Source organism: Scyliorhinus canicula, chromosome 1 (assembly GCF_902713615.1).
Source record: "Scyliorhinus canicula chromosome 1, sScyCan1.1, whole genome shotgun sequence".
Classification (NCBI taxonomy): domain Eukaryota; kingdom Metazoa; phylum Chordata; class Chondrichthyes; order Carcharhiniformes; family Scyliorhinidae; genus Scyliorhinus; species Scyliorhinus canicula.
In genome coordinates, this window is record NC_052146.1 from 121,659,580 (window position 1) to 121,683,995 (window position 24,416).

At 47.3% G+C, this 24,416-nt stretch overlaps 1 long non-coding RNA gene across 1 annotated transcript in view; it reads left to right on the top strand.

Annotated features, from left to right (window-relative positions):
- The first annotated feature begins 654 nt into the window (after positions 1–654).
- LOC119977576 overlaps positions 655–24,416 on the top strand; it is a 66,329-nt gene continuing 42,567 nt past the window's right edge. The window contains exon 1 of the long non-coding RNA XR_005463227.1: positions 655–736. This is a non-coding gene — a long non-coding RNA (uncharacterized LOC119977576). The remainder of the gene's footprint in view (positions 737–24,416) is intronic.

The window sequence follows — 24,416 nt, forward strand, 5'->3', positions numbered from 1 at the left end:
GCAAGCGGGAAAGTGATGTAAAAGCCCATGTTGATTGGTGGAGCAGGGTCAATGGGCTATGTGGTCTATTCCTGCTCCTTTCTCTTACGGTCTTACAACCTCTCTATGGAACCCACCAGCAAATGCAACACTTTTCTACAGGTGCAGCAGCAATATAAATCAGTTCAAAGAAAGCCTAGGCGAATGAATTGTATGGGGAGCAAGGTAAGTACATGAGGGAGAAAAGAATTGAAGATTATGATGAGAGTGTTAGATGAAGTAAGGTGGGAGGAGGTGCATGTGGAGTGAAATATCTGCATGGTTGGGCTGACTAGTTAATAATAATAATCTTTTATTGTCACAAGTATGAAGTTACTGTGAAAAGCTCCTAATCGCCACATTTCGGTGCCTGTTCGGGTAAGCTAGTACGGGAATTGAACCCACGCTGGCCTTGTTCTGCATCGCAAACCAGCTGTTTAGCCCACTGAGCTAAAAACAGCCCTTGTTTCTTTCTATGCTGTGAATGTTATATATTGACAGACTTTAACCATTATGAGTCAATTTTGATAATAAGAACTGCAGAGATTTGGAATCCTATAATGTAATAAGTGTAGCTATAGCAACAGGATGTTACAACAACTCTGTTTTTCTTGACATGTAGTGTGAATTTATGCTCATCAAGGTGAGAGCTTGTTAGTTATGGTGATGAGGCACTTTCCATTTCAGTCGTGTGTGCATGAGCTTCAAGTTTTCCAAGGTATGAAATGAAATGAAAATGAAAATCGCTTATTGTCACAAGTAGGCTTCAAATGAAGTTACTGTGAAAAGCTCCTAGTCGCCACATTCCGGTGCCTGTTCGGGGAGGCTGGTACGGGAATTGAACCGTGCTGCTAGCCTGCCTTGGCCTGCTTTCAAAGCCAGCGATTTAGCCCTGTGCTAAACAGCCCTCAGGTACAAACTAGGTTAAACAGAGTAAAGCAACATCTATTCTGCCCAAGTGCAATTATGAGAAGAACATCTCTTGCTGCAGGAGTGTGGGGATACAAGATTTTGTCTTTGTGACTATTTCAATTCTCAACAGAGGTCCATGTATAGAGCTATTCAAACTGTGTAGGTATTTCTTGTGACTACTTACTGGTCACAGACAAAATGAACAGCTTCACGTTAAAAATCAACAGAAAGAAACTGTAGTCATTGGATGTTTGTTATTGATACTAATAAGAAGTAAATTCCCAGGCAAGGCAAGACAAGTTTGCACACCTCATTGAACACCAGAATGTGGATCAAGTAATAGCAAGCACATTGTTTTGTTACATGTGTGGTAGGTAACATCTGCTACTCAATCCTTGGCTAATGAAGAGGTCTTCTGAATCTCGATGAAGAAGACTCAAACTCATCCAGTAGTAACAAAAGGTTTAGTGAGTAACTATAACAATAATTGCATGAGTTCTTTACTTTAACTTTGATACTAGTGATAAGATTAACAAGATCTAACTACAGTAACTATATGTAACTCCACTAGCCATCTGAACTACTCTGCTATTGCCCTGGTCACAGTGCACCCCTGAGAGAGCCCGAGACCCAATGTGGTTGCCTTTTATACCCCTGTTGGTCCGGCCCTCTAGTAATCATGTGGTGCTACTGATTACACATTAACCCCTTGTGTACATGCACATATAGAGATCACTACATCCCCCTGTTTTTCATGTTACATATTTTCTGTATGTTGTATAGAAAATTGAACAAACATAATGGATGCAGTTTGCAAATGCATTACATAAAATCAATGTGTTAGTCTGTCAAATGTGAATACATTTAGTCTCTAAAGTTTTTTTGCTTGCATGAAATAGGTAGACAAATGATGTTATGTACAAGTTGTGATGATCTTGATGATTATACAAAGTAATATTTATGAGTCCAATCTTTCTTTTTAAAAAAATATTTTCATTAAAGTTTTGCAAAATTTTTCATAATAAATAGTAATAATCCTAACACAGCAAAATAGAGTGAACATTAACATAGTGCAGAAATAGAATATACAATACCAATTAACTAGATGTTACCCCACACGCCTCAGTCTTCCCACACCCTCCCACTGGAGCACTAACCCCCCCCCCCCCCCATGGATCGCTGCTGCTGCTTACTTTTTAATTTTCCACGAGAAGTCAACGGACGGTATTATGCCCCCGCTCAACAGCCGCAGCTCTGTACACTTGGCAAAATTATTTACACACATAAGTAGGCACCTGTTCATGGTGTTGTCCCTTGCTTCTCCCGGACGGAGTTTGTGCCATTGTCGTCTGCGGCACTCCTGTCTTCCCCGTTTTCTCTGTTCCTGTGGATGCCAAGTTTGTTAACATTTCCTTGCCTCCCCCCTCACCCTCCCTGGCTCTCCACTATTGTTCCCTGTCTCTTCCCTCTACCCCTCCCTCTCCCCGCTTCTGCCCCCCCCCCCCCCCCCCCCCCCCCCCCGTGGTTTGTCTTTCCTTCCTCTTAGATTTAGCTGTCCCCCTCCTCTCCCGGTCTATCTCTCCCTCTCATGCTTTGGCTACTTTCCCCTGATTCTTGGCTACCTGGCTATTCTTCTGCTTGTTTGTTGGCCACAAAAAGGTCGAGGAACAATTGGGTGAATGACTCCCACGTTCTGTGGAAGTCGTCGTCTGACCCTCGGAAGGCGAATTTGATTTTCTCCATTTGGAGAGATTCCGAGAGGTCGGACAGCCAGTCTGCAGCTCTGGGTGGTGCTGCTGACCGCCAGCCAAACAGGATTCTACGGCGGGTGATCAGGGAGGCAAAGGCAAGGGCATCCGCCCTCCTCCCCAGAATAGATCTGGCTGGTCTGAAACCCCGACGACTGCCACTTTCGGGCATGGCTCCACCCTCACCCCCACCACTTTGGACATTGTCTCAAAGAAGGCTGTCCAGTACTCCACAAGTCTGGGACAAGACCAGAACACGTGGTTGGCCGGGCCTCCTTGGCACCGTTCACATCTGTCCTCCACCTCCGGGAAGAACCTACTCATACGGGTTCTTGTTAATGGGCTCTATGTACCACTTTTAGTTGCGTCAGGCTGAACCTTGCGCACGTGGAGGTGGAGTTGACCCTATGCAGTGCTTTTCTCCAAAGTCCCCACCCTATTTCAATCCCGAGGTCCTCCTCCCACTTCATTCTTGTTGCGTCGAGTACGGTGGCGGCACCTTCTACCTTTCGGTCATACATGTCGCTATAGTTTCCTTTATCTAGTATGCTTGCGTCCAGTAACTCTTCCAGTAATGCCTATTGTGGTGGCTGTGGGTATGTCCTTGTCTCTTTTCGTAGGAAGTTTTTTAGTTGCAGGTACCTTAGCTCGTTCCCCCTGGTTAGCTGGAATTTCTCTGTCAGTTCGCCCAGTGTTGCAATCCCGCCGTCTGTGTGTAGGTCCCTGACTGTCAGTGTCCCTCTGTCCTGTCCCCACCTTTTGAAGGTGGCATCAGTCAGCGCTGGCGTGAACCTATGGTTGTTGCAGATGGGAGCTTTACCCAACATTTTGGTCAGGCCAAATTGCTGCCATAGTTGGTTCCAGGACTTGAGGGTGGCTATTACCACTGGTCTGCTGGAGTGTTTTTTGGGTGGGGATGGGAGTGCCACCGTGGTGAGGGCCATGAGGGAGGTCCCCCTGCAGGAGGCCACCTCCGCGCGTACCCATTCGGCTTCTGGCTCCTTTATCCACCCCCATAAGTCCAATCTTAATTTTTTAAAAATTTGTAAGTCCAAACGTCACAAATTTATTTGGTTGAGTTGCTTTCGTCTTCTGTTGTTGAAGTAGTGATGTTGATGTTGTTATTTGTGAACGTTGTCAGTGTTCTTGTGTTTAAGTGACATCAAGTCATCATGAGATGTTCGAATGGTCGAATCACTTTGTTGTCTGATTTAGACTTTCTTTTTTTTGTCTATACTTGTGGTAGCGATTCTGTGTTACACCATTGTCTGACCTGAATTTTTTCCTGTGCTTGCGGTATTGATCTAGTGTGTCATCTGCCTTGAAAGCTGGCATGCTTGCTTGTTCTGGAGCAGATGTGAATTTGTGAGATGCTTTGTCATGCCTTGGCATGTTTGTAGTCTTGTCATTGTTTTGCAGTGTGCTGTGGCATTGTCCTTCATGTGCTGAGTTGCACCATGTTATCCAGGTCGTTGTTTCATTGTTGTTGTTTCTGTCATTTCTTTGTTTGTTGTTTTCATTGTCGTTCTTGTTGTTGTCATTCTTGTTGTTGTTTTTGTCATGCTTGTTGTTTCTGTTTTTGTTGTTTTCACTGTTCTCGTTGTTTTTCTTGTTGTGCTTGTTGTTTCTATTTTTGTTGTTTTCGTTGCTGTTCTTGTCATTTTTCTTGTCATGCTTGTTGTTTCTGTTATGCTTCTTGTTGTCTTTGCTGTTCTTGTTGCGCTTCATGTTGTTTTTGTTGTTGCTGTTGTTGTTCTTGTTTCTGCTGTGCGTCTTGCGGTGTTTGTTGTTCTTGTTGCACTCAATGAGTGTTCCGTGTGGATGATTTGAGTAATTGTCACAGTTATTAGTGTCAGTGTCCATTGTGGTATCTGTTACATTGAACGTTACTTCTTGAGAATTGTGAGAATGATCTGATGTTGCATTGATGTTGGTGACATCAGTCATTTGTGGTGGATTTGATTCCTCTTCTTTGCTTACTTGGTACTCCTCTTCTAGAGCCATTTCAGGTTCACTTGAATCATCATTGATTTCTTTGTTCTCCTCTTCTGGAGTTATTTCCGGTTCATTTGAATCACCTTTGGTTTCTTGGTGCTCGTCTTCTGGAGTTAAAATTTTCACAATTTAATTTTCTTGTTGGTCTTCGTGCTCCTCTTCTGGAGTCAAAATCTTCAAGATTTCATTCTCTTGTGGGTCTTGGTGCTCCTCTTCTGGAGTCAAAATCTTCACGATTTCATTTTGTTGTAGGTCGTGGTGCTCCTCTTCTGGAGTCAAAATCTTCAAGATTTCAATTGACGTGGTCTCTCTGGGCTCATGAGTAGCCCTCCTCTGATTGTTGAGTGCTTCTGTGCAGACGAGCTGAGATCTGTCTGTCTCACTCTCATCCTGCACATCCTGTATGGGAGTTGTGATTTCTTCGTCACTTGTCTCACATACAGTGGGTAGACATTCAGTGTCTTCTTGTTGGTTAAATGAGCTGGATAGACTTTCATAGTCTTCTTCTGGAGGCTCAAATGAGCTCGGTAGACTGTCTTATTGTTGGTTAAATGAGCTGTGTTCTGGTGGCTCAGATAAGCTGTCATAGTATTTTTGTTGTTCACATGAGCTTGGTAGACTTTCATAGTCTTATTCATGCATGGCGTTTGCTATGGAGTGTTTGCTTGCTTCCATTTTTGAGGCTGCCACCGAGTTGTCTGTGGAGACTTGCATCGCTCTCTCTGTGGAATCTTTCATCGCTCCCTTTGTGGAATCTTTCACCGCTTTCTCTGAGGAGCCCTTCTTCGCTCTCTGTGTGGAGTCTTTCATCGTTCTCTCTGTGAAGTCTGTCATCGCTCTCTCTGCTGAGTCTTTCATCACTCGCTCTGTGGAGTCTTTCATTGCTCTCTCTGTGGAGTCTTTCATCACTCGCTCTTTGAAGCCCTTCATCGCTCTCTCTGTGGAGTTTTTCATTGCTCTCTCTGTGGAGTCTGTCATCACGCTCTGTGTGGAGTCTGTTATCGCTCTCCCTGTGGAGCCGTGTGGTGTTCTCCCTGCAAAGTCGATCTGTGCTCTCTGTGTGGTGTCGTCTTCTTCTTGGGTATTGCTGTCATCCAATGTATCTGCCATGGCATCATGGTATTGGATTCATCTACCATGAGAAGAGTCATATTGAGCGTTTCGACCGTGTTGCTGATGCAATAATCATCAATTCCAAATAACTCATCCATGTCTGAGTAGTAGTCTTCAATGAACAAATCATCTCTGTTTGTTTCGGATTTGTCATTGTTCTTTCTATGTCCAATGAATAAATCATCTTCTGAGTAGTATTCTTCAACAAACAAATCACTGTGCTCTCCTCTTTGGGTGGTGCAAACTGCTTGTGGCAGGATGTTGCGGGGATTATTTTTAACTGCTGGTGTAAGTTCGGGAATTGTTCTGTCTTTTGATGGAAGGAAATTTGGTTTTGCAGCTTTAAATGTCTTTTTGTTCATTTTCGTGCATTTCCCTTTTAGGTGAGCGTACATTCGATTGCGAATGTACAATCCGAGTTTCCTTTCTGTGCGCTCTTTTCGCAACTGTGCATGGGCTGCTTCTTGCGCATGCGCAGAACACTGTTTCACCGGTTTGCGTCTTGTCGGGTAGTGCGCATGTACGTGCTGGCCAGAACACTCTCGCTCAAGATGGCTGCCAATCAAAAAGTGCTGTTGCATCGAGTGAGATTCTGCCTCTGCCTCATAGTGAGTATTTGCGCCATTTTTACAGATTTTGTTTTCTAGATAATGATTCTGCCTTTGTAAAGACTCAAACTATTGATTTTGCTTTTGCTCGTAAGCAAGGCATTGTTGTATAGTGATTTCTAGAGTTAGATACTTATCGTGTGAAAGTTCTTCCTTCAAATTTTTGTCAGGTAGACCAGAAATGAATTGATCCATTATTATAGTGTCTCTGAAATCAGCATAATCACAGCCTTGTGCCATTAACTTGAGATTTGTGATTAAAATCAGCGATGGGCCCTCCGTTTCTCTGGAATTTATGACAAGAGTTAAATCTTTCCAGCATCTCTCCAGACTGACTCTTACAGTGTTCATCAAATTTTTTGAGTATTACTTCTATTTTGGTGTTGTCTTCACCTTCTAAGTAATTAAAACAATTATAGATTTCTCTAGCTTCATGCCCTCCTGTTGAGAGTAGTAGAGCAATTTTTGTTGCGTCAGAGATCTTGCTTAAATCATTAGCTGCGATAAATACTTGGAATATCTGTTCAAATCTTTTCTAGTTATAACTTACATTACCGGTTGTTTCCAGCTGCTGTAGAGGTCCAATGAGTCCCATAGTTAGTCATCGAGGATCCATTTGCTGCAAAGTCTTCCACAGTCGAATATCCGGTCTGAATTTTCTTCTCTTTTTGTCTAACCTAATCTAACTAGTTCTGTTATAGCCAACACGCCTGGTACCATGTTTTGCTACCTGTGTGGTAGGTAACATGTGCTACTCAATCCTTGGCTAATGAAGAGGTCTTCTAAATCTCGATGAAGAAGACTCAAACTCATCCAGTAGTAATAAAAGGTTTATTGAATAACTATAACAATAATTACATGAGTTCTTTACTTTAACTTTGATACGAGTGATAAGATTAACAAGATCTAACTACAGTAACTATACGTAACTCCGCTAGCCATCTGAACTACTCTGCTATTGCACTGGTCACAATGCACCCCCGAGAGAGCGCGAGACCCTATGTGGTTGCCTTTTATACCCCTGTTGGTCCAGCCCTCTAGTGATCATGTGGTGCTACTGATTACACATTAACCCCTTACGTACATGCACATATAGAGATCACTGCACATGTTATTGAAATCAATCAGCTTTTTTGACTGAGGTACAAGAAAGAGAAAAGATTGAGGCAAAGTATAATTGTACAGGGTCTGGTGGAGCGCCACAGCTAAAAACATCTCCAGGTGACTGGTGGTATAAAGGGGACAATAACTGCATGATGAGGGAAGCAGTACATAGCTTTGTCTTCAAAATCATCCTGAAATCCTGACTCTTTGACGGTGTCTTTTGTCACCCCTCATGCTTCTCTAATACATGCTCTATGTCTAAATGTCTTTCTTGTAGCATGGAGCATTTTTGCTTTGCCAGAGGCATTATTTAATATAAAATGTTGCTGTCATTGTTGTATTCTTTCTTTTTCCTTTCAGCTTTGACGTCAAATAATAATAATAATCTTTATTAGTGTCACAAGTAGGCTTACATAATACTGCAATGAAGTTACTGTGAAAATCCTCTCGTCACCACACATTCCGGCGCCTGTTTGGGTACACTGAGGGAGAATTCAGAATGTTCAATTCACCTAACAAGCACATCTTTCGGGACTTGTGGGAGGAAACCAGAACATCTGGAGGAAACCCAGGCAGACATAGGGAGAACAGACGGTGACCCAAGCCGGGAATCGAACCTGGGTGCCTGGCGCTGTGAAGCAACAGTGCGAACCACTGTGCTACAGTGCTGCCCATACCATTTGCCTTTTTTACTGCCTGCTGTACATGCATGCTTACCTTCACTGACTGGTGTACAAGGAACACCCAGTTCTCGGTGCGCATTCCCCTCTCCTAATTTATGGCCATTCAGATCCATGCCAGTAGTGATCACAGTCGACCTAAAATATTTACAAATAAGAGCGCAGTAGTTATGCAAAGCTGCAGAAATTGTACAGCACATAGGATAATCTGTGGTGAACCCTACTTTATGAAAAATCATTCTACATTAGAAACATGTTATGGATGCGCAAAATCTATATGTACAAAGAGGTTTTGTACAAGAAAGTAGATGGGATATAATCCAGAGTTCTGACTAGGTCACAGACCTGAAATGTTAACTCTGTCTCTCTTTCCCCGCAGATGCTGCCGGAAGAATGTTTCCAGTACTTTCTATTTTTATTTCAGATTTCAAGTATTTACAGCATTTTGCTTTTGTACGAACAGACTGCATCTCTTTTCTCGTGATTAAAGAAGGCTGAGGAGTGACCTATAAAAGCTCAGGAAGCCTGAGATGGTAAATCCAAAAGAAATTTAATTTGACAACAAAAGTAAAGTCCGCAACGGGGTTTACAGTTCCATAGTCCCAATTGGGATTACTGTTCACGTGGTCCCTGTCCAGCTCAGTGTTTATGAGGTGATTTCTATGAGCCCCAGCTGATGGGCCTCCGCCCACTAATGGTGGAGCTTCTATTCCATGTGTCCCATGGGGAGATCGATTGGGGTGTCCCTGTGGGTCTCGTAAGGGTTGCATGACCTAAACTTAGTCTTTGAGATTATGGAAAGATTTGGTAGAGTAGCCATAGTGAGAATGGCCAGGATATTTTGGATAGCAGAGCATAAATTGGATGGAGACAGGAACTCCACCTTCGGTCGTGAGGAAATCTGGCCTCTGAGAGCTGCCGATCGATCTGATTTCCCAGCAGTTCTCTCATCCTCACAACTCCAGATGCTGCAGTGAATGGCTCTGGGAGTGCAAGCAGTCCCCAGACTCTAAGTCCTGGGAGCCCAGGACCAGGTAGGATTTGACGATCTCAGGATGGGGGGGAGGATTTGGGGTGTCAGTGGAGAGGCTGGGTGAGCGGAATTAGACCGTTGGGTGGGGGAGTGGGGGGTGCCGGGGTGAGGGCCAATGTTAAAAGGAGGCAGCTCCCCCACCTTGCTGCCTGAGATCTGAACGGGGTTAATTTATGGGGGGTTTTCAGCCACACATGAAATCCTCCCATCAGCCTGAAAATGGCCCTTAAGTGGTCAATATTGAACTTCCAAGGAACCAATTGAGGCTGAACTACATCTTGCCCAATCCAGTTTAAAATTGCGGAGTGCTTGGGGCAGGTGGGAAACCGGTAGGAAATCCCTCTGAAAAATGTTAAAATGCCTAGCCCCTAAAGGTGCGAGAATTCCGCACCTTTGGGGAGGCCTGACGCCGGAGTGGTTGGCGCTACTCCACTACGCCGGGAACCCCTGCCCCGCTGGGTAGGGGAGAATTTAGCCCCTGATCCTGGCAGCACAACGGATCCAGAGGAAGAATGCCTGGACTCCGCCTACTGTGTGGGAATCATTACCAAATGTGAATATGCCACATCCAACTCATCACAAATTCAATCCATCCTCACTGTGGATTCTGCGGACGAATGGCGTGCGGTGATGCAGGTCGACCACTGCTCCATCCAGTTTAAGCTGGACACAGGTGCTTCTGCCAACCTCCTCTCGCAGGCAGATTTCAAACACATCAAGAAGCCCCCCAAGGTCCTTCCAGCAGCCTGCAGGCTCCTGGACTACAATGGAAATGCCATCACGGCACTGGGATCCTGCCATCTACTTGTCTCCAACCAGAGCACCTATGCACGGTTACGTTTTGAAATTGTCAAGCCAGACAGGGCATCCCTACTTGGCACGCATGCCTGCAAGGAGCTGAACCTTGTGCTGCGGGTTTACACAACATCCTCCAATGTGGATCTTCAGGCCGGCATTGACGACATCCTCGCTCAGTACCCGGATGTGTTCGATGGGATGGGCACGCTGCCATATCAATACAAGATTCTGCTATGACCTGATGCCAAGCCAGTGGTCCACGCACCACGCTGGGTCCCGGCTCCGCTGAGGGAGTGCCTGAAGGCACAACTCAAGGATCTTCAGCAACAGGGCATAATTTCCAAGGTAACCGAAGCGACTGACTGGGTCAGGTCGATGGTATATGTTAGAAAGCCTTCGGGAGACCTAGCATCTGCATTGATCCCAAGGACCTCAATAAGAATATAATGCGTGAACACTACGCCATCCCAAAGCGGGAGGAACTCACCAGTGAGATGGCACACGCACGCTTTTTCACCAAGTTAGATGCGTCACAGGGATTTTGGCAAATCCAGCTGGATGAGACTAGCAGAAGGCTCTGCACCTTTAACACACCGTTTGGCAGGTACTGCTACAATCGTATGCCGTTTGGTATTGCCTCAGCATCGGAGATCTTCCATCGTATCATGGAACAGATGATGGAGGGCATTGAAGGGGTTCGTGTGTATGTGGACGACATCAAATGATTCACGACCCCTGAAGAGCATGTTTCCCGTCTCCAGCAGGTATTCCGCCGTGTCCATGCCAATGGCCTGAAGCTGAACAGGTCCAAATGTTGCTTTGGCATGTCGACACTCAAGTTCCTAGGTGACCAGATCTCTCAGCAGGGCGTGCACCCGGACACAGACAAGGTTAAGGCCATCGAAGCCATGAAGGTCCCTGAAGACAAGAAGGCCGTGTTGCGCTTCCTGGGCATGGTCAATTTTATTGGCAAGTTCATCCCAAACCTGGCCTCACACACCACGGCCCTACGACACCTGGTGAAAAAGTCCACTGCCTTTGAGTGGAAGGCAGCACATCGAGAGTGGTTAGAGCTGAAAGCCAAGCTCATCACTGCACCCGTCTTGAGACTTTTTGAACCAGACAGGGAGACAAAGATCTCAACAGATGCGAGCCAGGATGGCATCGGTGCGGTGCTGTGTCAACGTGATGACACTTCATCCCGGCACCGGTAGCCTACGCATCGAGGGCCATGATGCCCACCGAAACAAGGTATGCACAAATAGAGAAGGAATGCCTGGTCTTCTCACTGGCATTCTCAAGTTTTACGACTATGTCTACGGCCGACAATCACTGTGGAGACGGATCATAGGCCTTTGGTCCACATTATCCCCAAGGACCTGAACGACATGACGCCTCGGTTGCAGCGCATCCTCCTCAAACTCAGAAGGTATGACTTTGACTTCGTGTACACGCCTGGCAAGGAGCTCATCATCGCTGATCCATTGTCCCGCTCCATCAACTTCCTAGTGAACCGCTGGAAATCATCCAGCAGATTGAATCACAGGTGCAGCTATGTGCAAGCACCCTCCCAGCGTCTGATGAGAAGGTCGTTCGTATCCGTGAGGAGACAGCCAAAGACCCCCCTCTTGCAGCGTGTCATGCACCACCTTGCAAATGGCTGGCAGAAAGGGCAGTGCTCTCAATTTTACAATGTAAAGGACGATCTGATGGTGATTGATGGTATCCTCCCCAAGCTGGACAGCATTGTCATTCCACTCAGTCTCCAGAGCTTGGTGCTCCGCCAAATCCATGAGGGACACCTGGGTGTCGAGAAGTGCAGATGCAGAGTCAGGCAGGCTGTCTACTGGCCTGGGATTAGCCAGGACATCTCGAATATGGTCCTCAACTGTGCAACCTGTCAATGCTTCCACCAGTGCAGAGCAAGGAGACGCTCCAGCAGCATGAAATCGAGACCTCCCCGTGGTCCAAGGTTGGCATCGACCTCTTTCGTGCGAATGGTCGTGACTACGTGTTGATTATTGACTATTTTCCCCACTACCCTGAAGCCGTAAAGCTCTCAGACCTCACATCTCGGACCGTTATCAAGGCCTGTAAGAAAACGTTCTCCAGGCATGGTATCCCACTCACTGTCATGAGTGGCAATGACCCGTGCTTCAATAGCCACGAGTGGTTTATGTTTGCCAAGTCATACCATTTCAAACATCTCACTTCCAGCCTACACTATCCGCATTCCAATGGGAAGGTTGAGAAAGGGGTGCACATTGTGAAACAGCTCATCTGCAAGGCCACGGATTCTGCTTCTGACATCTACCACGCGCTGCTTGCGTACAGGGCAAACCCACGTCCACTGGCATGTCGCCAGCTCAATTCCTGATGAACAGGGAGCTGCGGACGACACTTCCAGCCATACACTTGCCCAACCTGGATCACCTCCCCGTGCTGCAGAAGGGGCAGCAGCTCTGAAACCAGCAAAAGCAGGGCTATGATGCTCATGCCACCGATTTGCCCGTGTTATCCCCGGCAGACACTGTCAGGATCAAGATACCAGATGGTGTCTGGTCTGCTCCAGCTGTCGTTGTTCGACAGGCTGTGCCCCAACATATGTTGTACGTATGGCTGATGGTTCTGTTGTGTGACGAAACAGACGGGCACTGCGCAAAGTTTCCTGTCCGCAACCGCTTTCTTCTCAGTTTCCATCCGTTGCTTTGCCACCTCCTGATACCTCGCACCATGAGGCCACCGGTCAGGCTTCCATCCCGCCTGTCAAGGCGCCGTCGTCCCCACCACCACCTCTCCGGCGGTCAACAAGGATAAGACGCAAGCCCCAGAGACTGGACTTATGAACATTTATTTTGTTTGCCAAGTTCTGTTTTCTCACATTAGACAGCTGTCTTCCCATGTAAATATGTTCACATATGCCAACGCTTGTAAATATGTTAAAAATGCCACCACATGTAAGTATGTTCCCATGTGCCAACAAAACATTTAAAAAAAGGAGATGTCATGATATGCAGACATGCAGACAATGATATACAGACAGGCACAGACAGGCAGCTAATGAACACAGAGAACAGGACATAACCAATGAGCAGGCAGGACACTCAGGGGTGGTATCTCACCATAAAGGGGCTGGTTTAGCTCACTGGGCTAAATCGCTGGCTTTTAAAGCAGACCAAGCAGGCCAGCATCACGGTTCAATTCCCGTACCAGTCTCCCCGAACAGGTGCCGGAATGTGGCGACTAGGGGCTTTTCACAGTAACTTCATTGAAGCCTACTCGTGACAATAAGCGATTTTCATTTTTTTTCATTTAAAAGGCACGAGTTGCTCACACTGCCTCTTTCCACTGATGAACATCCACAGAGTGAGTCAGGATGTATTTATAGTATCACACCTCCAGCACGTGGCTAAGAACTAGTCTGGTTCAGTCAGACAGAGTAACCACACTTAGATTAGCAGAGAGTTGAACTCATAGAGATCTGTGCTAACTGTGCTACTGGTTCAATAAATCAGATTGAACTAACTTCAAGGTCTGGAGTATCTTCTGGTTAAAGCTGCATCCATTTGCAGCCTGTGTTATCCCAGAGTACATAACACATCAGTCAGCAATATACGATAGTCACTACGAAGTCAAATTGAGAATTCAGAAGAACAACTTCTTTACCCTGGGAATGGTGAGAATGTAGAACTCACTACCACAGAAGTGAACAGTATAGATCAGGCTTGTCCAACCTTGTCATGTGAACTCCTCTGTTCAATTTTTCTCATACTCCGGGGGCTGATGAGGAAATTTCGGAAATATAAGGGGCGCGATTCTCCGCAAATGCGGCGAGTCGTAAAGGCTGCCGTGAAACTGGCCGTGTTTCACGGCAGCCTCCGCGCCCCCTCCCGGGACCCGATTTCCCCCCCCCGGTCGGGGCTAGCAGCGCGGCCCCGCGAAGCACGGCATCGCAGGCTTGGCGACCGTCGCTAAGCCCGCGCGCCAAGGGTCACGGTGGCTGACGCGCACGATGACGTCAGCCGCGCATGCGCAGATTGGATGGCTCCAACCCGCGCATGCGCAGATGACGTCACCACGCATATGCGTCAAACCTGCGCATGCGCGGGCCGTCATGCCCCTCAGCCGCCCCGTGGACTGATCCTGCGGGGCGGCGGAGGAACAAAGAGCTGCAAAAAAAACAAAAAGCTGCCCGCCATCGGTGCCCACCGATGTAGTAGATGCAGTAAATGAGAGAAGCAGGCTCCCTTGGTACCTACAATTAAATAATTTATGGACATTAATCTTACAAAGAAAAATTCTCCTGACAACAAAAGAACATCTGTGAGTTTGATGATGTCATTGTGATGGCCACTGTTACCCAGGGGTTTGTGGGATGTTTCATACAGTAACATATTCTTCACCAACTGCAGGTTGCTGCATGATTTCAGCACATTATTGGAAAACCTCAACCAGTATAACAACAGTAATTAGGTCAGCTTTCTCACTGTTTTGTGGCAAATTCAGTCAGCGCAATACTGACAGGGGACTGTGGTGCAAGATGGTGGAGCTGGGGATGAGGCAGAGCCCAGCTTACATCGTGACTAAAGCTAGATTATTTGCAGCAATGATTTCCAGGAAATGCAAAAGAAATTGCAGAATATGTACTGACCCGATTAATTGTCAGTGACACCGATGAAAAGTTGCTTTGTACACACACAGCCACACACACATATATACACACACATATATAAATGGACAAAATAACTATTTAAAAACTCGTTAAGAAGTGGGTTACAAATCCCTGAGAGAGTTTGCTAGTTTGCTTCAATCCTGTCTGTCCTTGAGAGAAAAGAGCTTCAAACTGTGAGCAGCCACATGCAAGAATGAACGGATTTGTGCCGTATTTATTAGCTGTGGCATCTCAGATTCAGCTTCAGGACAGGAATACTTCGAATCGACTTTCTCTTAAAAAAAAAGAGATGAAATTTGAAATTTGTCTTCTTACCTGCTCTCCTGAAGGTACTGATTCAGAAATTCGAACTGGTCCATCTTTGGGCAGGCAATGGAAATAAGCCCTGCACCTGAATGGAAGGCCTGAGGTGCCCAGGATTGGGCCTTGGTCCTTTTAAGGGGCACCTGCAAACTGCACGTGAATTTGATTCCGCTCAGTGCCACTGGCTCCTTCAGGACAAACCAATCTAGTTTTAGAGGCCTCAAGCATTGTTGGGCTCCTAATTTGTAAATGCATAAGGCATGTTTCAGTCACGGGCACCAGCTTGCTGGTTTTGTGGCCTTGACCAACGTGGATGGTAGTACACTTCTGGCTTGTTCTGGGCATGGACTTCCTGTCTGCTATCTTGGTGCCTTACGAGATTGCTTCACACCGGAAAAAAAGACATTGCAATGTTTCCTTCCAGTTCACTTAGACCATAAGGCATAGAAGCAGAATTAGGCCACTCTGCCCATCGAGTCTGCTCCGCCATTCAATCATGGCTGATATTTTTCTCATCCCCATTCTCCTGCCTTCCCCCTATAACTCCTGATCCCCTTATTAATCAAGGACCTATCTATCTCTGTCTTAAAGACACTCAGTGATTTGGCCTCCAACAGCCTTCTGCGGCAAAGAGTTACACAGATTCACCACCGTCTGGTTGAAGAAATTCCTCCTCATCTCTATTTTAAAGGATCGTCCCTTTAGTCTGAGATTGTGTCCTCTGCTTCTAGTTTTTCCTATCCAGGCCTCGTAGTATCCTGTGTTTCAAAAGATCCCCCCTCATCCTTCTAAACTCCAACGAGTACAGACCCAGAGTCCTCAACAGTTCCTCACACAAGCTGTTCATTCCAGGGATCATTCTTGTAAACATCCTCTGGATCTTTCCAAGGCCAGCATATCTTTCTTTAGATACGGGCCCAAAACTGCTCACAATACTCCAAATAGAGTCTCACCAAAGCCTTATACAGCCTCAGAAGTACATCCCTGGTCTTGTATTCTAGCCCTCTTGACATGAATGCTAACATTGAATTTGACTTCCTAACTGCTCACTGAACCTGCATGTTAACCTTAAGAGAATGGTGAACAAGGACTCCCAAGTCCCTTTGTGCTTCTGATTTCCTAAGCATTTCTACATTTACAAAATAGTCAATGCCCAAATTTCTCCTTCCAAAGTGCATAACCTCACACTTTTCCACAATGTATTTCATCTGCCACTTCATTGCCCACTCTCCCAGCCTGTCCAAATCCTTCTGCAGCCCCCTTGCTTCCTCAATGCTACCTATCACTGCCCTCAATTCCTTCTTCAAGATCATTAATGTATATTGTGAAAAGTTGTGGTCCCAGCACAGACCCCTGAGGTATACCACTAGTCACCGGCTGCCATCCTGAAAAATACCCTTTTATCCCCACTCTCTGCCTTCTGCCAGTCAGCCATTCCTCTATCCATGCCAGGATCTTACCCTTATCACCATGGGCTCTTAACTTATTTAACATCCTCCTTTACAGCACCTTGTCAAAGGCCTGCTGGAAATCTAAATAAATCACGTCCACTGATTTTCCTTTGTCTAACTTCCTTGTTAACTCCTCAAGGAACTCTAATAGATTTGTCAGACATGACGTCTCTTTGACAAAGTCGTGCTGACTCAGTCCTATTTTACCATGCACTTCCAAGTACTCCGCGATCTCATCTTTAATAACGGACTCTAAAATCTTACCAATGACCGAAGTCAGGCTAACCGGCCTATAATTTCCCATCTTCTGCCTCCCTCCCTTCTTAAACAGAGGTATTAAATGACCACTTTCCAGTCCTTTGGGACCCTTTCTGCCTCCAGTGATTCCTGAAAGATCACCACCAATGCCTCCACAATCTTTTCAGCTATCTCTTTTCGAACCCTGGGATGTAGTCCATCCGGTCCAGGTGACTTGTCCACCTTCAGACCTTTCAGTTTCCCCAGAACCTTCTCCTTAGTGATGGCCGCTGCACTCACCTCCTCCACCTCCTGAAGCTCTGGCATCCCACTGGTGTCTTCCACCATGAAGACTGATGCAAAGTAACTATTCAGTTCCTCTGCCATTTCTTTGTTTCCTATTATTACTTCTCCAGCCACGTTTTCCAGTGGTCCAATGTCCAGTTTTGCGTCTCTCTTACCTTTTATATATTGAAAAAAACTCTTCCTATCTTCTTTTATATTATAAGCTAGCTTGCACTCATATTTCATCTTCTCTCTCTTTGTTGCTTTTTTAGTTGTCCTCTGCTCACTTTTAAAGGCTTCCCAATCCTCTGGCTTCTCACTAATCCTTGCCACTTTGTATGATTTTTCTTTTGCTTTTATGCTGTCCTTGACTTCCCTCTTCAACCATGGATGCCTTGTCCTCCCCTCAGCATGTTTCCTCCTCCTTGGGATGAATTTCTGCTGTGCCTCCCGAATAACCCCCAAAACCCCTGCCATTGCTGTTCCACTGACTTCACTGTTCGGCTCCCCTTCCAATCAACGCTGGCCAGCTCCTCCCTCATGTCTTTGTAGCTACCCTTATTTAATTGTCATACTGTTACTTCTGACTCCAGCTTCTCCCTCTCAAACTGCAGGGTAAATTCTATCATAAAAGCAAATTACTGCGGATGCTGGAATCTGAAACAAAAGGGAAAATGCTGGGAAATCGCAGCATGTCTGGCAGCATCTGTAGGGAGAGAAAATAGCTAACGTTTCGAGTCCGATGACTCTTTGTCAAAGCTAATTATATCATATTGTGGTCACTGCTCCCTAAGGGTTCCTTCACCTTAAGATCCCTAACCAAGTCTGCCTCATTACACATCACCAAATCCAGAATTGCCTGTTCCGTAGTGGGCTCTACCACAAGCTGCTCCAAAACACCATCTCTTAAACATTCCACAAATTCCTTTTCTTGGGATCCAGTACCAACCTGATTTTCCTAGTCCACCTGCACATTGAAGTCCTCCATGATTATTGTGATATTGCCTTTTTTACATGTTTTCTCTATCTCCTGATTTATTTTCTGCCCCACATCCTGACTACTGCTAGGGCGCCTGTACATAACTCCCATCAAGGTCTTTTTACCTTTGTGACTCCTCAACTCTACCTACAGAGATTCTATGCTTTCTGATCCTATATCGCTGCTTGCTATCGATTTGACTTCATTCCCTACTAACAATGCACCACCCCCCCCCCCCCCCCTTTGCCCATCTGCCTGTCCTTTCGATAGGACACATATCCTTGTATATTTGGATCCCAGCCCTGATCCCCTTGCAGCCACGTCTCTGTGATGCCCACAGCATCATACCAGTCAATTTCAATGTGCGCAGCAAGCTCATTTACCTTGTTCCATATACTGTGTGCATTAAGGTACAATACCCTCAGTCCTGCATTGACCATCTCCCTTCTCACACTTGTCACCTTTCTTGCTCTGCCTGAGGGTGATGTTGTTCTATTTCCCCTTCAGTTATGACACCTTCGAAGCTAACGCTCTGGTTCCCAACCCCTACCATACTAGTTTAAATCCAGCTGAGTGACACCCGCAAACCTCCCAGCGAAGATATTGGTGCCCCTCGAGTTTAGATGCAACCCGTCCTTGTACAGTTCGCACCTGCCCCGGAAGAGATCCCAATGGTCCAGAAATCTGAAACCCTCCATCCTACACTACTGGTTTAGCCACGTGTTTAGCTGCACTATCCTCCTATTTCTAGCCTCAGTGGCACATGGCACAGGGAGTAATTTTGAGATTACAACCCTAGAGGTCCTGCTTTTTAACTTACTGCTTAACTCCCTGAACTCCTTCTGCAGGGCCTCGTCGCTCTTCCTGCCTATGTTGTTAGTACCTATCTGTACTACGATCTCTGAATGTTCACCCTCCCCTTTCAGGATCTCCTGTATTCATTCAGAGACATCCTGGACCCTGGCACCAGGGAGGCAACACACCATCCTGGAGTCTCTTTCACTCCCACAGAAGCGCCTATCTGTGCCCCTTACTGTAGAGTCCCCTATACCTATTGCTCCCCTGAACTTTGCCCTCCCCTGCTGAGCAACAGAGCCAGTTGTGGTGCCACTGTTCTTGCTGCTGTTGTTTTCCCCTGATAGGGTATCCCCCTCAACAGTATCCAAAATGATATACCTGCTAGAGAGGGGGCAGCCACAGGGGATTCCTGCACTGACTGCCTGCCCTTTCTAGCATCACCCATCTGTCTGCCTGCACCTTGGGTGTGACCACATCTCTATAACTGCTATCTATGACGCTTTCCACCACCTGGATGGCCACTTCAAGGTTTGTGGTCATTAACTTTGGCACTTCATTTTAGTCAAATGGACAGGCTGCACAAGGGGGCTCAGACACAATGATGATCTGTTATTGGAATTTTGGGGAAAAGTCAAGCTCAATCCTGTCTGCATCCTAACATGTACATGCATACATGCATAGATATATAATTTTAAATCGCACTGGATCTATCAGAAGATAATTATTCCTTTTCCTATCTCTCATTTTCCAATGAAGGGGCAATTTAGCGTGGCCAATCCACCTACCCTGCACATTTTTGGGTTATGGGGGTGAGATCCATGCAGGCACGGGAAGAACACATAAACTCCACATGGACAGTGACCTGGGGCTGGGATTGAACCCGGGTCCTCGACACCGTGAGGCAGCAGTGCTAACCACTGTGCCACCCTTCCCCTTCCTATCTCAATGTCAAGATTTTTGCCATGGCCCCTCCACGATGAACTCCTGACAGCAGCTAACTGGGTGTGATCCAAGGTTCAACTCTGCGACCACCCTGATCTATTGGGATCAAATAATGTCCCTGACAATATGGAAACTTGTCCAAATATGTCCTGTTCACAAAATGCAGGCCAGATGGAACCTGACCAATTACCACATCATCGGTCTACCACTAGTTTACAGTAAAATGATGGAAAGGGTTGTTGACAGTGATATTAAGCAGCACTTACACCTACTTGCTGAAGATTTTTTATTGACAATACAATATTTAGACAGTTACATGCAGCAATAATTGATCAAATGATTCTCACAGAGACATTAGCTGTCAAGTGCAGGATAATTGTTGCAGTGCGATAAAAAATTTCAGCCACAATGGAGTATTCCAGATATCTCAGTCCTTGGCCCGGTAACCGAGATGCAGTCGATGCCACGGCTAAGAAAATTGAATTTTTTTTTTTTTTAATTTAGATTACCCAATTATTTTTTCCAATTAAGGGGCAATTTAGTGTGGCCAATCCACCTACTCTGCACATTTTTGGGTTGTGGGGGGCGAAACCCACGCAGACACGGGGAGAATGTGCAAACTCCACACGGACAGTGACCCAGAGCCGGGATCGAACCTGGGACCTCAGCGCCGTGAGGCAGCTGTGCTAATCACTAGGCCACCGTGCTGCCCTAAGAAAATTGAATTCAAGTTCTTCCTGTGCCACTCAGTTCCTGGCTTTGTTACAGCCTTGGTCCAAACATGGACAAGAGAGCTGAATTGCAGACATGCTGTGACAGTGCTCGCCCTTGACATCAAGGCAGCGTTTGACACAGCAGGAGCTCAACAAGGCTGCTTCAGCAGCAACTTCCAAACCCACAACTGCTCCCACCGAGAAGGACAAGGGCTGCAGATACATGGGAACACCACCACTTGCAAGTTCCCATCATGCCACACACCATTCTGTCGTGGAACTGTATCACAGTGCCTTCACTGCCACTGGGTCAAAATGTGCAAAGTCTCTCCCTAACAACACTGTGTGTGTACCTACACCTGATGGAGTGCAGTGGTTCTGCTCAGCACTATTTTCTTACGAGCAATTAGGAATGGCAATAAATGCCAGCCTAGTCAGTGGAGCCGACATCCCATGAAAAATTAGAATAAAGAAAGCATGGTAGAAAGAGTCAATCATAATTTTTGAAGAGGACTTCCGGTAGCGGCATGCAGGAGGAGGTCGCACGTTGGATGGCTCCTGCTCGAGGCTTGATTTTTTTCAATTTCATACCCGGTCCCAGGGGCAATTTTTCAACAAATAAGTGCAGGAAGACATAAGGAAGGAGGGGGATGTCCAAAAACCAAAAGAAAGCCATTGTGAAGAAGGGGGCAAGTGAAGGTTCGCGGTCAAGTGAAAGGGTTGCTCAGCAACTGGAAGGATGGCGGAGGCTGGGTCGCTGGGTGGGGCCACACTGTTCACGGCAGAAACGATGACCGAGGTGATGGTTGTAGAATTTGAAAACAGTTTGCAAAGCACATGTATTAGGGAGGAGATGATGGCAGCATTGAACGTGCTGGTGGAGGAGGCGATTGCCCCGGTGAAGGCAGCAGTGTCAAAGACATTGACCGAGATGTGGGAGCAGGGTGATAAACTAAAAGGGGTGGTGGAGGCCTTGTCGCAACACAGCAATCAGCTCATCACGATGAGTGAGGAGCTGCAGAGGGTGGTGGAAGCCAACAAAGGTCTGTGAGCAAAGGTGGAGGACATGGAAAACAGAGCTATGCGGCAAAGTCTGAAGATCGCGGGCGTACCAAGAGGTGGCGGGCCAAAGGCTGATTGAGTACTTTGCCAAGATGTTGGCGGAGCTGTTGAGGGAGGGGGAAGATCCCTCCTGATATGAACTGGATTGGGCTCGTAGGTCATTGAGGCCTCAACCAAAGCAGAATGAGCCACCAAGAGCAGTGATTATTTGTTTCCATAGATACAATGTGAAGGAGAAGATTCTGACTTGGACAAAACAGAAGCAGGAGGTGCAGTGGGCAAGAGCTGGTATACACATATACCAGGACTTAACCATGGAGTTGGCGAGGAGGTGGGAAACCTTCAGCCAAGTTAAGACAGCACTGTATAATAGTGGTGTGCAGTTCGGCGTACTGTACCCAGCTAAGTTGAAGGTGCCTTTAAATCCAAAGACTTTTATTTTGAGAGGTGGAAGTGGCGGAGGCATTTGCGAAGGTAGAAGGACTGGGGCAGAAGTGAGAAATTGGACTGAGAATTGACTTGGATGAGGGTATGGAGAATGGAAGATTGTACATAGTTCTATTTTTTTATTTCATGTTATTTGTGTTAAATGGAGTGAAGCTGCCTATTTGGGTAATGTGGTAGTATGACTAGGGGTATTACGGTACCTGGAAGTGTAAGCTGCTATTGGTGCAGAGGACTCGCTACCCATTGGCCTGGGTAAGTCATGTGCCTCTCAGCCGATTGGCTGAGATGTAGGTAGCTCCGCCTATGAGGCGGGATATAAGAACCCGTGCTTCCCAGCAGTCAGCATTTCTTCTGTACGTCTGCTGCCGGGTACACTTCTTGTGTATTAAAGCCTATCGTTCGGACTTCATCTACGTTTCGTGTCCATTGATTGTGCACCAATAAGGTAGGAGGTGTTTTTTTTGCAATTACCTTTTTCTGGGGTTTGTGTGTTGACACCGGGCTTGTTTGTTTGATGGGGTTTCTTTGTTTTCCTGGGACCAGGTAGGGGGGGGAGGAAATTTGTTTCCCTGGGACCAGGTAGGGGGAAGCGTATGGGGGTATTCTGGGAGGGGGAGAGGCATTTGATGGCAACAAAGGAATGGGGCGGGCCAAGCCCAGTGGGCAGGGCCCAGAGTTATGATGATGGCGCATAGGAGGACGGGGCGGGGTGGGGTTTAAGAGATGCGTGGCTATGATAGTTACGTGCAACGTGAAGGGTTTGGGGGGGGCTAGTGAGGAGGATGAGGGTGTTTATGCACCTAAAAGGCTTAAAGGCTGATGTTGTCATGCTAGAGGAGACTCATCTGAAGGTGAAAGATCAGGGGCGGGATTCTCAGACCCCCTGCCGGGTTGGAGAATCGCCGTGGGGCGGCGTGAATCCCGCCCCGCCGCTCCAATGCTGGCTGCCGAATTCTCTGGCGACGGATTTATGCCGGGGGCGGGGATTACGCCGCGTCATTCAGGGGCCGTTGGCAGCGCCCCTGGTCCCCGATGGGCCGAGTGGCTGCCTGTTTTCAGCCAGTCCCACTGCCTTGGATTAGACCAAGTCCGTACTGGTGGGACCTGGCTCTGGGGGCGGCCTGTGGAGTCCTCAGGGGGCTTGGGGAGATCTGCCCCAGGGGAGGAGAGGGGGGGCCACGGTGGCCTGGCCCACGATCGGGGCCCACCGATCTGCCGGCGGGCCTATGCCATGAGGACACTCTTTCCTTCCGCGCCGGCCTCTGTAAAGTTCCGCCATGGCCGGCGCGGAGAAGAAACCCCCTGCGTGTGTGTAGGGATCACACCAGCGGTTCTGGACATGCGCCAGAACACGCTGGCGCTACTGCGCATGTGCCAATTCTCGCCGGCGCCAATCACTCAAGCGCCGGCCTAGCCCCCGGAAGTGCGGAGGATTCCGCAACTTCCAGGCGGCCTGATGCCGCAGTGGTTCACGCCACTCTTTGGCGCCGGTAAGGCCCGCCCGCCAGTTGGGGGAGAATCCCGGCCCAGGTGAGGCTCAGGATGGGCTGCGTGAGCCAAGTATTTAATTCGGGGTTCGACAGTTGGGCACGGGGATAGAGGTTTTGGTGGGTAAGAGAATGAGGTTCCAGATGGAGAAGGTGGTGGCGGAGCAGAGGGGTAGATATGTGATAAAAACAGGGAAGGTTGGTGGCTTTGGCAAGTATGTATGGCCCCAACTGGGATAATGCAGGATTTGTGAGGAAGGTGCTTGGGGCAATTCCGGACGTGGATTCTCACGGGCTAATAGTGGGAAGGGATTGGAATCTGGTGCAAGAGCCAAGGATGGATAGGTCGCAGCCGCACTCCCTTGTCCAGTCCGGGTGGGGTGTGGGGGGGGGGGGGGGGGGGGGTTGAGGGGGGGACGGCGTTAACTGGGTTTATGAGGGAAATGGGAGGGGCCAACCCGGGAACGTTCTTGCACCTGAGGGAGCGGGAATATTCGTTTTTCTTGTTTAATAAGGTTTATTCGAATATAGACTTTTTTGTGTAGGGAAGGCATTGCTGGCGGGGGTAAGGGGATCAGAGTGTTCGATGGTAGCGATCTCGGATCACACACTGCATTGGGTGGACATGGTCCTGGAGAAGAGGTAGCGCGGAGACCGGGGTGGAGAATGGTTGTGGCGTTGCTGGGGGACCGAAGTTTTTGTGAGGAGATCGGGAAGGTGATTGAGGTGTATGTGGGCTTTAACTGTACGGGGGAAGTATCACAGGTGGTGGTATGGGAGGCGCTGAAGTTGGTAGTTAGAGGGAAGGTGATATCATTTAAGGCCAAGGTGGATAAAGAGGAGAGGGAAGAGCATCAAAGGCTTATAGAGGAGCTATTGGAGGTGGAGGGGAGGGACGCGAGGGATGCAGATCCGGTACTTTTGGACAGAAGGAGGGAACTTCAGGCTAGCTTTGATCGGTTGTCCACAGTGAAGACGGTGCACCAAATAAGGCGGGCGAGGAGAGTGATTTACGAGTATGGGGAGAAGGC